The 16693-nt window shown below is 37.4% G+C and overlaps 1 protein-coding gene and 1 long non-coding RNA gene across 2 annotated transcripts in view; one reads left to right on the top strand and one right to left on the bottom strand.

The window, feature by feature from the left end:
- The window catches only part of LOC307194111, an 84487-nt gene extending 77708 nt beyond the window's left edge, over positions 1 to 6779 (bottom strand). Inside the window, exons 1-2 of the long non-coding RNA XR_013830515.1 lie at positions 6753 to 6779; positions 1349 to 1407 (exon numbers count right to left, since the gene is read on the bottom strand). This is a non-coding gene — a long non-coding RNA (uncharacterized lncRNA). The remainder of the gene's footprint in view (positions 1 to 1348; positions 1408 to 6752) is intronic.
- Positions 1 to 16693, top strand: part of PTPRO (protein tyrosine phosphatase receptor type O) — a gene marked incomplete at its 5' end in the record, with an annotated part of 228574 nt that overhangs the window by 93473 nt on the left and 118408 nt on the right. The gene's annotated exons all lie outside the window — the stretch shown is intronic.

Below are 16693 nucleotides of genomic sequence, written 5' to 3'. Positions count from 1 at the left end.
TAGTGGGGGGGCAATGTAAGGTTGGGTAAATGGGAGATACAGACTATTGGGTGTAAGATAGGCTCAAGGATGTGTTGTACAACACGGGGAACATAGCCAATACTTTGTAATAACTGTAAATGGAAAACAACCTTTTAAAAAAATTTTAATTAAAAATAACAGCAACAAAACAATATAGGAGGGCTTGAGGCAGAGAGCAACATGACCAGTTTTATATATTGAAAAGACTGTCAGAATGCAATGTAGAGAAAAAATGAAAGGGTATAAGAAGTAAATACAGAAATTTCAGTACTCCAGACATCCAGGCATCTAAGAGAGAGGGAAATGCAGGTGGAATTGAGAGCTAAAAAGAATAGGACTTGATAATTTTGATATGACAAGAGAGAGTGAGGGTGAGAGAGGAGTTGGAGGTGACTCCCATGTTACATTTCCAGATTATGCCAAGGATGGATGGAGGACCATCTTCTGAAACAGGGGAATACCAAATAAAGGTTAGGTTTAGGAGCAAGGTTTAGTTTGTTTTAAAAACCTTGAGTTTGAAGTGTCTTTCAGACATTCAAGTAGGTATTTCAAGAAGGCAGTTAAATACACAGGTCTGGAGCTCAGAGGAAATACCAAGGCTAGAGAAACAGATTTGAGAGTTTTCAGCACAGATGGTTGGTAACTAAACCACAACCCTGGATGAGATCACCAGCAAAAACAGTAGAGAGGAGAAAAAATAAGAATCTAGGACATGGGGGAATTTTTGGTGGTCCATTGGTTAGAAGTCTGTTCTTTCACTGCCGAGGGCTTGGGTTCAATCCCTGGTCGGGGAACTAAAATCCTGCAGGCCAAAGATGCAGCCAAAAAAAAAAAAGAATCTAGGACATGAATATAAAAAACTGGCAGAAGGAGGATGGCAGAGGGAGGCAAAGAGACTGAGGAGGGGCTGGGCAGGTAGAGGCTACGTGAGGAGTTTGTGGTGAGATAGAAGCCCATCAGGGAGCCCTCAAGAGCACTAAACAGAGTTGGGTTCTATAGCGGAGTCAAAGAAGATAAGGACAGAAAGTGAAATTTCAGGCTATAAAAGGGGTCTGAAACGTTACTGCGAGGATAAGCTGTAACAAATACCTCTTCAAGTCAGAGATATGTGTGCTGTGCATTAATATCTGGACCACTCTGAAGCCAAACAAATGATCCTAGTAAAGATTAAGCTTTGTTGAGACCAGCACTTCCATAGAATATATGCAAATGGTAGAGTCATTAGTTTCTTAAAACTGTACCCAACACTTTGATGTTAACCTCAATTAAAAAATGTTTATTCAATTTGTGAACTTCCAGTCACTCAAGGGACAAAATGGTTACTTACCGTTTCCAGTCCTAGGGTGAGTTGCCCCGGATAATTGGTCCAGGAGTCCGTAGTTGGTCCTTGATTTAAAAAAAAAAAAAAAAAAAGTGGGTATTGCCCTCAGGGACACTGCAGGATATCACAATATTAGACTCTAAAAACCAGAATTGTGGCCAAATGAGGCTTTCTTTAGTTTCCAAAAGAATGGAGTTGGGTTTGAGAGAGGAGTACATTGACTGGCATCCCTCATCCTCTCAGATGGGATTCATTCATTATTTTACTCACATTGGAAGATTGTGCCTTCAAAAATTGTACCTGTTGGAAAGCCATCCACTTAATCATTTCTCTCCACCCAAAATAGCATGAAGTATTTCATTTTTCTCTCATTTCAGTTCTTCAAAGCTCTTACAATAAGGTGCTGGGTGAAATTATCTCTTTTTGTAATTAAAATATTTTACTGGGTGAGCAACCTGACTGCCAAACTACAAGGGACCTATGGTTATTTTAAGAAGCAATTATCAATTTAATGGTTCTAATCATTATTGTAGTTCAATGAAATAGGTTTTATATGCATGCAACTATAAAAGCAAATTTAAAAATTTCAGATATTTTTCAAAGGGATTATTTACTCTTGTATTTGGCTTTTTAGTTTAGAAAAAAATATTAATATTAGAAAAACTTTGTGCCAGGTTTTGGAATTATAACAAAAAGGATCATATATTATTTCAAAAACTAGTTACTAATGTCTAATAATTTGTTTTACTGTATAGCACAGGGAATTATATTCAATATCTTATAATAACCTATAATTGAATATAATCTGAAAAGAAAACTGAATCACTTTGCTGTACACCTGAAACTAACACAATATTATAAATCAACTATATTTCAATTTTTAAAAATTTCTTTTAGGGCTTCCCTGGTGGCACAGTGGTTGAGGGTCCGCCTGCCGATGCAGGGGACACGGGTTCGTGCCCCAGTCCGGGAAGATCTCACATACCGCGGAGCAGCTGGGCCCGTGAGCCATGGTCGCTGAGCCTGCGCATCCGGAGCCTGTGCTCCACAACGGGGGAGGCCACAGCAGTGAGAGGCCCGCGTACCGCAAAAAAAAAAAAAAAAAATTTCTTTTAAACCTGCATTCGCATCCTAGAGGAACACGCCTCAGCTCTCTCCATACATATGCTGCATTTTACCACATGGCAATCTTAGTTAATATTCCCTGACCACTGAAGCATCTTTAGTTTGTCTAAATTAATGTTCATTGTGATCTTCAGCTCAGCAGCTTAGTTTTTCTTTTTTCAGGACAAAATGTTATCCTGTATCTTATCCAAAGCTCTCTGCCCATTTGCTGAATATCTACTTGGTCTCTGGGTCACAGGGCAGCCATTGAATTTCCTTTGTGTGCCTGATCACAGGTCCTTTTTACCCAGTATGCACAAAAATTGCATATTTGAAAATGAGTAGTCCAGTAAAATGTCCCTCACAGAATTATTTCCATTATTTCTATTACAAATCTTATTAAATTTGCACAACTACAAGAGACTTCAAACCATTTTCAAATTACTGCTTTATCAAATGAAAGCAGATATAGACTCAGATGAAATATCTTATATTCAAACACATTCATTTCTCATTTGACATCAAATTTCAAAATACATGTGGGTCTCCATTTAACCTTTTGGTTTTGATCCACAAGCAAAAAAGTAATTTAATTTGGGTGGCATGTCTCTCCTATAAGTAAAGATAAAGAAACTGAGGGCAGGTGCTTTATTTTCTCTCAAGGTGAATAGTAAAGTAGCAAAGATCAGTATTTTCTGGAAAAGGGGAAAATCTAATGCTTGTGCCAGGGGCCTGCAAATCCGTTTGAATATCAAGCACTGTTCTCAGAAAACATGAAAAGTATGACTCACGCATGATGCATGGGAATTTTTTCCAATTTTTATAGGTGCTACTATGATTAATAAAACACACAATTTATAGTAACCTTCTGACAAACTGACCAAACTGAGTTGATTTCTCTCTACAACCACTAAAATTTCAATCAGGTGAGTGTCTGAGAAATTCTTTGACATTTAAAAGAGCTTTTGAATGCGTGCAAAGATTTAGCTATAGGGACGTTCAGTGTATCACTAATTAAAGCAAAAAATGTGAAACAACTTAAATACATGAAAGTAGGAGTTTGATTAAATAAATTATATCTATAATTTTGTCCCTTTAGGTTGTAAGAACCACAGACACGGCCAATTTCAAAATAATAGGAGTTACTGCAAAGAAGCTTTAGCAGCTGTGCTACAGGACACAGCTCCTGCTCTCATACTTCTCTCAAGTGTCTCTGTTGGCATAGCTCCTGAAGATACCAATGTCCCTAATTTCTCTCTAACTTAACTTGTATAAGCATAGACGATCTGATCAGATTATTCAGTCACTATCATATATGGAACATCTCCCATAATCATAATAAGTGGGCAGGAAGCTGAGATGGGATAATAGAACTTCCCACCTATCAGAGGATAAAAGTAATTGTAACTATCGAGATTATGACATACTTTCCAAAAGGATGTGAAATTAGTCATTCAAATAATGATTTATAAGGCATGGTTCTGTTTGATTTAGGATATTTTTACAAAACACAGTTTTCACCTATCTTGAAAACTAAAGCAAAGAAACCCCATAAAAATTTTTGTGTAACTGACATAACATATGAGTCATGCAGTCTCCGCTTGCTTAGTAATTTGTCATTCTTTCAAAAATAATTTATTTATTACTGTCAATCCTGATGCAGCTTTGCAACACATGGGATATAAATATGTTGATCTTTTAGCATTTTGGCTAAGATTGACAGTAGTTTTTAGTAAATGAATTCATAAAACATCTCCTTTCTCCTTGGCAATCTCCTTCTAAAATGCCTCTTTACCTCTATCAATTTTTCTCTTTCTCTATATTTCCCACTCTATATCACCACTTTTTCTTCTTTCTCCTGATGCTAAATATCTGAGAAAAGTTAGTACAGAGTAATCAGCTATCCAAAGTTAGAAGAAATAACCAGGCTCTAGTGATAAATGAATGGTTCATTACCATGGAGAGCAGAGCACGTGCTTTCCAAAATACTAACCCATTCTCCCCCAAATTTTAGTGGCTATATTATTAAAAACATTCTTATTAGCCAGCCATTGGCTCAGACTGTGATTCCACGCTGAGAAGTTCTAGTGCATCTAGCAAAATTGGTTTCACCTTTGAACTATCTATGTTAAAGGAACAAGTTCCCTTCCCCCAATCCACATGGACCAATACATCCATCAAAAACAAATGTATGAAAAGTTAAATTAAGTTAAAGCAGATATATAAAATACAAGCTCCAGTTTGTTTTTTATTATTGTTACATTCTGTAACAAATTGTGATAAATGATTTCTATGCTTACCCTTAACTGATGTGCCTACTTTGTCCCAGATGATTAATAAATAGTTATTACACTGGCATTGTCCCACAGACTAACCTTTGATTAGTAATTACTGAGGAGCATAGGACTTCTTGCCTCCTTATGGGCTGTGCAGTTGGCAAACCCTATAAAGTTTCAAGCGCCCCAAAGTGGAATACTATACAGTCACTTAAATAAAAGCAGAGAATGCTTATTGATGTGCAGAGACTTTCCCGCATGCTAATTTGTAAAAGCATGTTATAAAGAAGCATAATCCCATTTTTATTAAAGAATAGTAACATGGTGAAAGAGTCAGGAAATATGACAGTGGTTACCTCTGGGTGATGGATTTATGAGGGATTTTTTTTCCCTTTGCTGTTAACATTTTCTTTCCTGTATATCCTTAATTTTTATACCATGATTATATATTTCCTTTATGAAAATAATGGGACTCATGGAAATTAATTATTATTTTTAAGTTGATCGTTCACTCAGTATTTTTGTATTTCAATTCACGGTCTATCACTGTGTCTCTATGTGCTTTGGTAAGTGGCTGGTTTAGAGCCCACATAAATAAAGTATACAGCCTTAGAATGGGAAAAAAAATGTAGGTATCCAAGAAGCATTTATTGTATGGAAGTGGAAGGGCTGACGTTATTTGGTTTTTATTTTCAAAGCATCCAGTTTCAAAGACGTATTTTGTTAAATATCATAAATTTCACATGGCTTAACCTAACATTAAATCAAGTTATAGCTAAGATTTCCTCCCCCCTTTTCTAACGAACAATTAATTATGTGCCCATAACCAATGGATAATCTTTACTCTTATCTATTTTACAAAATATATCTTGGTATCTCCATTCAGAAAAAAAAAATGCTCCACTAAAATGCTCCAATCTGAACTGACACGAACAAGTTCTGCAAATTTCTGCTTGGTTTCTGCACTGTAAGTTATCTTCAATTAATTAATCCTTATCTCCCTAGGGTAGGCCTTTGACAGGTCTGGAACAAAACTCAGCCAAATGTCAAAACAGGAGGGACAGAAACAGCTCAACGGAAACACGTCTGCCAAATCCCACTTAGATAAATTTATTTCTTCTGGGACAGAGGGCATTTATGAAATGGACATTTGCAAAGTAGGATTTGTAGCATATTAATAAAAAGTGCTAAATGCATAGGTTTTTAAAATAGTGAATCACTTAGGACTCTAATGCCTCATTAATAGGGCATTAATCTATTTAGAACCATGCATAACAGAGCCTACTTCCTCAGTAGATTATTCTAGTGTTCAACTTGTAAAGGAATAAATAATCCCAAACTTTTTTCTTAAACTTTTGGGTTTTGTATTTGAAACCATATACATTTTATGTTACTTGAGGTTTAAATTTTACTAATATGCCCACACCTCTGTCATTAAAGTCTCCAGGTCAGGGTAAAGGGAATTGTTAGAAGAAGCATAGTGAGAAAAACATGCTTTTTAAAACCTTCTAGTCCCCTCCAAAGAGATGGGGGCTAGAGGCCCCACAGAGCAGTAGCTGCTGAAACAGCTAAAATAATGGGAGAATCAGACAGCCTTCTCTTATTTACCTGGAGCTCAAAGGCAAAGTAGGAAGAGATCCCTTTAGGTGCCACCAAGATCCATCTCCTTGCTCCAGCAAGGAGTGTTTAAGAAAGACTCTCCTGTGTAAGCAAACTTGTAAAGAGCAGGCCAAGTTTTACTTCCCTCTTTTCTTGTTATCGCCAGAAGGCAAAAAAAAAAAAAAAGCAACACCTGCAAGGATCCTACATTACTCATGCTTGGGATAATTACCATGCATCATTTGTGCCACCCCCCTTCCTGGCATGTTGGCTCACAGCGAGTGGCCCAACCTCCAGTGACTCCTTTGGTATTTGCTTCTTGCAGCCTACATACAGCACATGAATCATCAAGCCCCCCAGCAGAGGGCTGCCTGGAAGAAATAAGGTTTCAGTTAGAGAACCAGCCATATGGATGCATGGTTGACTCTTACCACGCAACTCTTACAGCAAGTGAAACAGGATAACAACCAATGGCCATGCTTTTCTCTGTGCCAATGGATGTCTGGGGGGAAAGGCAGGAGAAAGTGTCAATGTCAATGTCAAAGAATGAATATTCCGTTCCAAAATTGTGATAAGTAAATCTGAAAAAAAAAGAATCACAGCAGCGTCTTATTGCTCAATTCCAGCCCATGTACAGAGAATAAAAAGGCAAAGCAATGTGAGTGAAAAGCAAGATATCAGACTCAGCAGGACTCTGCCGCCTTGGCTTTGAATGCTGCCACATTTATGAGTTTAACTGTTTTACCACCAGCCTTCTCTGATCTCACTTGATCAAGAAAGATGGCAAAGGTTTGGATGACCAAGGCAGCGCTGACACAAAATTAGCTCTAGGAATAAGATAACGCGCTCCGTGAGGAAGGAATTACTAAACGTAAAGCCAGCTAATGAATTCCTGGTAGAATTCCTGATGGATGCATCCAAAAGCTGATTCTTGAATTAGTCACAAACCTATGCCTCGTAACTGTTATTTGCCACACACAAATAAAGGACCCAGGACGCAGTTTTTGAGAGCTAAACTGCCGGCAACATAAGTGGGTTGCATCTTATTCTCTTCAAACAAAAAAGAACAATATAGGTATGTTGGATTGCTGGTTCTTTTGAAACTAAGGATTCAGTGTCTTATGCCATGTTCATTTCAAAAGGATTGTCACTGATAAAAGAGAAATTGTGGATTTCATATGTCTTCTCAGAAAATATTTATTTCATTTTGAAGTATAATTCCAGTTGAGTAAACATGACTTCTGTTTTCATTGAGATCATGATTTCAGTTTTCAAAAAATCTAAATTGTGTTTACTTGTGGTGACTATAACAACAGAGTCACAAATCTGCAGCAATATTATAGCAATGTGGAACTAATCTGAAACATATGATGTATAGTTCATTTCTTTCGCCTATAAGATAATGAAATGCCAAGCATTACATATATATGCACTTCCTCTGCTTAGTACATCCCAATGTAAATTGCTTACAGTTCATGTTTAAAATAGGATGTTTTTTCTAATACTAGGAATTTTCCTTATGGAATCTTATTTTTTTTAATTGAAGTATAGTTGATATACAATGTTGTGTTAATTTCTGCTGTACAACAAAGTGATTCAGTTATACATACATATATATTCTTTTTCATGTTCTTTTCCATGATGATTTATTACAAGATATTGAATATAGTTCCCTGTGCTATACAGTAGGACCTTGTTGTTTATCCATCCTATATATAATAGTTTGCATCTGCTAATCCCAAACTTCCAATCCAACCCTCTGCCGCCCCCACGCCCCCCGCTTCCTTCCCCTTGGCAACCACAAGTTTGTTCTCTATGTCTGTGAGTCTGTTTCCGTTTCGTAATGTCATTTGTGTCATATTTTAGATTCCATATGTAAGCAATATCATATGGTACTTGTCTTTCTCTTTCTGAATTACTTAGTATGATAATCTCTAGGTCCATCCATGTAGCCGCAAATGGCATCATTTCATTTTTTTTTATAGCTGAGTAATATGGAATCTTATTTAAAAGAATCCATCCAGGGTTATAGTTTTGCCTATTCTATTTTCCCCTGTCTAGCAAAATGCACTGATTATAAAGAAAGGGTGGCAAAGAATAGGGAGTTGACATAACCTGTCTGGGCTTATAGGAAGGCCTTATACAGTAGGTTCTGTAAAACACTTGTTGAATGGTTTCCTGCTCAGTGTTCAAATTCTTAGCCTGGCATCCAAGACTTTTCTTCATTTGCTTTAATCTAGCCTTTTTCCTTGTCTCTCATTGCTTCTTCTCATGTGCCACGTGCTACCACTGAGTAAAACTTTTGAACTTAATCGGGTTCTGTACCCAATACTGTCTACCTCTAACAAATTTTCCTCACCATTTTCACTAGCCCAAGGGATCAGACTCATTCTTTCCAAGATCCCTTTAAATTTTGAATTTAATGACTTATGATTCAAGGAAATACCACTTCCTATGTGAAACATTCTTTGATTGCCCCACCTGAATATTATCTCTCCTTTTGTTCCCGGCTCTTATGGATCATGTCTTCTTCCCAATGTTGTATATCTGTGTCCATGTCTTATGTCCCCTGCTGTTTTTGCAAATTCTCTGAGCAGTGCTGCATGACAGTATTCTGCATTCAGGAAATTTCCTCTAATTACATATTGAATTACAGTGAATTACTAAGCAGCAGCCCTGACAATGCAGGAGTTTTATACTGTAGTTTATTTATTAGTTTTGTCTCTCCTGGGTGTTGGAAACCCTCAGCCAGACGTAGCTGAGCTTTTTCCTCAAGGTAATTGAGATTCTCTCCTGCCTTTGCCATCTCAGTTTCATCCTGTGATTATCTGGCCATAATGATGTGACTGCTTTACAGAAAACTTGATGTTATATCACGTGCACAAATTTTGTCTTTTTGTCTATAATTGTTCAATTTCATTCTTAAAGTCCAAGCTTTCTGCCTTTGCTACATGGAGTTCATCACCTCTGCCTGTTGCCCTTTCTAGATTTAAATCTGATGTGACACAACCCGTACAAACCCGGAAATATACAGATGCAACACTCTTTTCTAACTCTTTCACAGACCATTTCCATGCGAAAAGAATCACATTTAACTGCCTGATATGAAAGTTGCTTCATGAATTTTGCAGACCTGGGGTGAGAAAAAGAATATTTAGATCCAAGGCTTGAACGATTCACCCACGCAACTTTCAAACGCACATTCCTTCAATTCTTTTGAACACCTACTGTGTAACATACAATTTCCGGGCGTATTACGTCATTATCATCTCTGAGTTATTCTAAACATAAAGTTGACAAAAACTGAAGCTTAAAAATAAAATTGAGTGAAACCAAGGCCCGTAATCTTTAGTAGGTTAACCTAGATCATAAAGCTAAGTAACAGGATTTCAACTCAGGTACCTAATGCAGAGTTCAGTGCTCCCAGGGGGACACCCAGGGTGTCAAGCAGATGTGTCAACTGTGGTAGCGTGTGGCTAGCGCTTCTCCTGGTTCATTTTAAGCCTCTGAGCCTCATCTTTGTGTTACCCCAGTGGTAAAAGCCACCTCTTCTGAAGACGGCTTCACAATGGTTTATCAGCAAATTATCTTCTCCACTGGGTCACCTGTTTTCACATTGCAAATGCCTCCTGGTTAGAGGCACTGACTTGCTTAGACTCTCGGCTTATCCTACATGGCTCGGGACTTTGCCGATTAACCCATTCATGCCTGCAACCTGCGAGTAAAAACTTTGAAAAGTAAGGCTTTGCTACTCAAAGTGTGTTCTATGAACCAAGAGCATTACTACCACCTGGGAGCTTATTAGAAATGCAGACGCTTGGGGTCCATCCCAGACCATCTGAATTCATACGCCTTTGAATTTTGAGAAGCCCTATCAAAGCACTATATTCATTGAAGCTATTTCTCTCACGATATAATAATTTTTGGTATGTTTGTGACTAAATGCAGTGAAAAAATTCTCAATTTTTTGTTTTTAATTTGTTCGTTTGTTATCAAAAAATGATAAACTCTGCAGGCAGTCTCCATTTCCCCTTGGAAAGTAATCACTTGTATACAACAATTGTCTCCACTCTGCCCACTCATCTAAGAGCCAACTTTGCCTTGTATCTCTACAGAAAGTCCACTTGAGGAAGCTTTATTTCTTATGGTAGAAATGGGAAAAAAATTAATTGATTTGGTAGGTTTGGGAGGACAAAATATCATCATGGAAATATCACTGGAGTGGATTCAAGAAGATCTGCATTCAATAGGAGTCTTCCTCTAACCAGGCAGTTACCCCTGGGCAGGCCCCTTCCCACTTCCCGGCCTTGGGTTTCCTCATCTGTATTAAGGAGTTTGGACAACATAATCTCCAAGGCTCCTTCGTGCTCCGACAGCTAGTTGGGACTTTACTGATACTTCCTTAATAGATTTCTCATTGCCACCCTAGTCTCTTTCTCCACTGCCAAGTCCAGATAAGTCTTGCTTGTTGCCATAGCCTTCTAATTGATCTCTTGCTTCATTTTTGCCCTCTCCCCATCCGAGCTCCATACCACTGCTAGTTCTTTTGTTCTCTAATCATGGCCTTCTGATGCTTAGAACACTTCAACGGTCCCAAACACCTGGACATGACCTGCAAGTCCCTTCCTGTTCCTTGAAGATGCTGTGCTGTCCTCTGTCCCTAAACACACTGCTGCTCCCAGCCCCTCTTGCCTGAAACGTCCCCTACACTCCAGCCTGTTGGCCACTGACTCCTGATAATCTTTCAAGCATCAACTTCATCATCACTAGGTAAAGGTGTTCTTGCTATCAGAGTACATTGTGCATCTCATCATAATATTTGATGCTCATTTAGAATTAATCTTTGTGAGGGCTGAACAAGTCTCCCTTGCTCATAATCGTGCTCTTGTAACCAACACCAAGTAAGCATTACAAATTATTATTTGAATTCCATCCTCTGCTTCCTAGTTATTGATAAACTAACAATAGTAAACTCTAAATATTGCTTTAAGGATTAGGCATAATTAATCTAAAATGCCTAGAACAAACCCTGGCATATATTAGGTATTTAATATATGCTAGCTATTACTACTGTTACTATTCTTTTCTCTCTTTAATTACAGCAGTTAGTACAGGCTTAATTGTAATTACCTGGTAAGTAAAAATCTCTTTGTCACTCTGAATGCTAAAGGGAATACACAAAGAAGTAGATGCATTCACCTAAATAAATGCATCAAGTTAGTGGTTTTCCTTATTCCAATGAAACAGAAAATCATACTGTTATGTACTAAATATATATAACTAATCATATTCATTGTAAATTACGCAGCAATGTATTTGGAAAATACAGTATTGAATTATCACAAAGTATTATTAAATTCTTCCAGTAAATGTTCCATGATTTGTTCCCTTGAAGCTTAAGCTAATGGAAAAGGCTTGAGAGAGATCATCATTTTGAAGAAAACAGATCCTGGATACTTATGACCTAAAAGGAAACCTGGCATGCATCTCTTAATATTCTTAGAAATTACTCATAGGTTCAGCTTTTATTAATTCATAACTCTTTGAAGTTATGAATTGAAAGGGGTCTTGAAGTCCAATCTCTCATCCAATATTTGAATCTCTGTGGCACCATCTTAGCCAAGTGGATGGGCGGCCTCTGCATGGGCAGTTAGATGATTAAATCTCTATTAGTTTCCATAGCAACATATGATTTATTAATGATGCATCCATGAGTCTTTAAAAATATATTGTCTGTAAGTCAGAAACAAATTATAACACAGTCATAGGAGAAGAAAAACAAAGTGGAAGGTAGATAAGGAAACAATTGAGATATTAACCAAACTTTAGTTTGATTTTTTTCTGTCAGATATTAAATAATAACACAGATAGAGTCATGACCAGCAAACATACGAAATGTCAGTCTTATTCTGCCACTGTGTTATTGTTCATTATTACTTATTCCCAGTTTACACCTTTTCTTCATTATCTCTCACCCATTCTTTCTTTATATTCCTTTAGTCTTACCTCTGTGTCTAATTCCTGCTTTCTCACCACTTACTTCCTTGCCTCTCTCCTTGATATCTTTCTTAGTTTGGCCAAGTATTCTTTTATTTCTAAAATACGGTAATATGATTTTGCCATAATAATACAGAAACTGAGCTGTAATAAGAAGTAATCTGACACAGAAGAATAGGCTGAAGAGACAGTAAGAATATGTTGTTAAAGGCTCAGTAAAAATAAGATAGGTGGATGAATGGATAAATGGATGGATTTCAGCTTATAAATATTTATTAAGTTCCAAATAGCAAAGTACTCTGTTAGATTCTGTGATAGATAATAAGTGAGGTCCGATTCTCTGTCTTTAGGAGCTTAAAATCTACAGGAAATTTATACACAGAACTAACCAAACACAGCACAAGACAGACCATGAGCAGTAATATGAAGGGAGAAAAAAATGGGGAAAAAAAGAGAGAAGAAGGGAGAAGTGGAATATTATTCAAGGAAGAGGAAATAGAGTAGTTAGCAAATGGAAAATTACTATTGATTATAAGTATTACATTTCAGGGTATTCAAGAAAGGAAAGGTGTGTTTCAGAACTTAAAGCACATGATATTAATTTTTTAAAAATCATGTGGATTTCACATTCAGCCATGGCCTGTAGAAGTATTGCATGCTACGACTTTATTAAGACTTTATTATGAATCAAATAAAAGCTGTGTAACTAAAGATCTTTTGTTTAACATAAATTGTGTAGATTTATGGAGATTGGCATGAGGTACTTGTATCGGGCCACCGATAATAGCTGCTGCCTTTAAGAACAGAAACTAAAATAGTAAGAAAAGATACAGAAAGAGGTTTAAACATTTCTGTACAGAATCCTATTAAAAAAAAATTCATGTTTACCATTAGATTCTGTACCATCAAAATGTTCTAATGGTAAAAACCACCTTTTAAAATTATTTCAAGCATTTCTGTTTTTCACCTTTTAAATTACATCTTGTACAGGGCAATAAGAAACTCTTTAATGATGAAATGCCAATTAACAACAAGTTCAGTATGTCAAGTAAAAGTAATGATATTTCCTCACCAAATACCACAGCATGATTTATAGAAATGCCATCCTTTCCCAAAGAATGCAATGCTTTCATTTGGTGCGGTAAATTGCATACTGTCTCTTTACAGCTGTTCCCAAAGACAAAGATATTTTTGAGCTTCATTTATAAAACATAAATATCAGATTGTTGTTCCAGCCTTCTTGTAATTCAACATAGCATCAGTGCTGGCTGAATAGTATTCACGCAGTGGAAAGTAAGAAATGGTGACAATTTAAAGTTAACATTGTGAAATGAAGATGAATATGTAAAATGTTAACCTCAAATGGTTTAAGTAGATGTTATGAATACTTAAAGTGAGGAGAGCAGGATCTTGATAAAAGAGCCTTTTGAAATTATTTGCACTTCCTACTGTAAGGGCAATCTGCCTGTTACTAGACTCGTATGATCCCACGTACAGAGTGATGTGTTCTGGGAGAGATTTAGATAGAGGGCTGTGGATTACAGGAAGAGACTGATTCTGTCTGAGGTGGTCACAAAGATGTCTCAAAGAAGGTGGTATTTGATAGAGATACAGTGTCAGAATTGGATATTCGAAGTGAGGGAAGGGATATTTCGGGCAGAAGGAATACATCAATAGGACAAAAGAGGCAAGAAAGCCCCTAGGCAAGTGGAATGGGGAGTTTGACTAGTCTGTGAGGTTCATGGAGTTCTTGACAGAGAAATAGTGACAGATCAGATGAGATGGTAAATTAGGGACAGATTATGAAAGGCTTTAAGGGTCACACTAAAGAATCTGGGTTTTATTGGCTAGTGAATAATAAGCTCAGTGGTATTTTTCCCCAAGGTTTTAAACCCAGAACATTCACATGACCAGAACTGTGCTGTTTATTGGGCATTCAGAATGCACTCAGCTGTGCCAGGTACTTTACAAACATTATCCAATATGGTCATCACAAAAGTATAAAGGAAGTAGTAACCCCATTTTACAGATGAGAAAACTGTCTCAGAGAGGCTATATAACTTGCCTTTGTTCAACAATCTAATAAGACAAATTTTTACCCTAAATTATATGCTCCTTACTCTTCATAATCCTATTGTTTTTTCAAGACTGTAATTTTGTAATTCTCTTACTCTTAATAATTCAGTATTTTGAAGAAAGGAGAAATAAGAGAGAGTTAGGCTTGTTTAGAAGCTATTTTACTATGACAAGAAGAAATAATATTTCTAATTGAATTATATCTATAACTAGTTCAAGTAACAGCAAATCTGAGCTACCACTGTTCCTGAAAAATACACGTTGAAAAATTGCAAGATTATCATTTTAGAGTTTTATTATGATGTTGAGGGTTCTTACACAAGTGAAAACTTAAATTTCTTTTATTATCTACTCAGTTTCTAATGATATTCAGAAAGCTTTGCAATGCAGCTAACAAGAGCTTCCTTAGCCAGATTCATTAAGTGTAATTGCCATTTTTTAAACCATCAAAATTAAGCACTTAGTATGTGCAAGACATAAATATGGCAAGTATCTTAATTCCATTTTTTTCATTTTAATCACAACAACATTGTAAGATAGGCATTCTTTTCCCATTTTCTAGACAAGGATACTAAGGTTCCCTGAGGTCTCTATGGGGTAGTCCATATGTAATGGAACTGGTATTCATGTTGAGCTCTATTTAAGTCACTATTCTTTCCACTACACCTGAATGTCCTGTAACCGCCCACGCCATGTAATAAAGATGAGTGATCTTGAAGTGATGTTCATGCCACATGGTTGCAGAGGAATGAAGTAAAAGACAGTCTGTGGCACAGACTTGAAGTGGAGTGTCATGGTTGTTGGACAGACTTTGAAATCAGAGAAACATGGATTTAACTCTCATGCCCACCACATAAAAGCATGTGACCTTAGGCCATATTACTGAAGCTTTCTGAGGCTCAATTACAAATTGGGAAAATGCAAATAATAATACCTATCTTAGAGGGTTGTTAAAAGGATTAAGCAAAGTAATGCCTAAAAAGTTCTTAACACAAAGTAGATTCTTAGTAAAAGTAAGCACTGTTCATAGTAGTAGTTGTGTTACCACGCTGCCGTATCTCCTCGATTCCCAGGGCTTCAGCTACCATCTCTCCTGCGATCTCTTCCAAGTATTAGATCCAGACCTCTCTTCTGAATTCTGGATGCATATAGCTCATCAGCCACTTGGCATTTGCACTTGGATATCCCACATGCATCTTATACTCGTTGTGTATCAAACTGAACTGAACTAATTATACACATCACCTTCTTCCCACCCTGCTAATGTCTGCTTGCCTGCAGTCGTTTTCATATATGATAATGGTAATGTGTTTGTGTGTAAAATCAACCCCACAAGCAACTACAACCAATCAGATTTCAAGTCACTAAGTTCTGCATTTCTATTTTGGCTCTACTTTTGTAGAACAAAAGTTCTGCATTTCTCCTGACATCATGCTGTTCCTAGCTGCCATCATTTCTCTCCTAGAATACTACCATCACACCCTACATCTGCCTGTCCTTACCAACCAGCTCTCTGTACTGTAACCAGAAGGACCCTCCTACCCACCCTGAGACCTAAATGAAATTGGCTTTAAATCCTTTCCCATTTCCAGTGTTCAAATCCCCTTGGGATTTTTGTCAGTTTGGAGGAGGTTTTCATTCTCACAATTTCCTCTTCCCTCAGGCATCCACCAGCTTCTATGATGACCATTTCTGTGTCCTAACACATGGATGTGAAACTCAGCCCCTTCATCAAGTCACACTAATGAGCCACTCACACAAAACACGTGTGAATGTCACAAACATTAGTAAAGATTGGGGTTTGGGGAGATAGAGAAATGTTTAGGATTCAAAATGCTAACTTCAAGTGAAACATTAGGCTTTCCCAGTTTTAAAATGCTCTTTGACCTCCTCATCATCTGCATATTTCTGTTAGCTGATTGCCCCTACCTGTATCCCAGTATCACACCATCATGCTGGCTCTTCTCTCCATGTTTTTTTTTGGGTTTTTTTTTTTTTGCAGTACGCGGGCCTCTCACTGTTGTGGCCTCTCCCGTTGTGGAGCACAGGCTCCGGACGTGCAGGCTCAGCGGCCATGGCTCACAGGCCCAGCTGCTCCGCTGCATGTGGGATCTTCCCGGACCGGGGCGTGAACCCACGCCCCCTGCATCGGCAGGCAGACTCTCATCCGCTGCGCCACCAGGGAAGCTCTCTCCATGTTTTTTTTTTCCAGCCCCTCCTCTCTTATCTCTCTCCCTTACTTTCTGGAATAAGGCCATTCTTTTCTTTGTAACTTGAATACTAGTTTGACTGTCTTTTT

The sequence above is a fragment of the Stenella coeruleoalba genome (genome assembly GCF_951394435.1).
Source record: "Stenella coeruleoalba genome assembly, chromosome: 11".
In the NCBI taxonomy this organism is placed as follows: Eukaryota; Metazoa; Chordata; class Mammalia; order Artiodactyla; family Delphinidae; genus Stenella; species Stenella coeruleoalba.
This window is presented reverse-complemented; position numbering and strand designations above follow the sequence as displayed.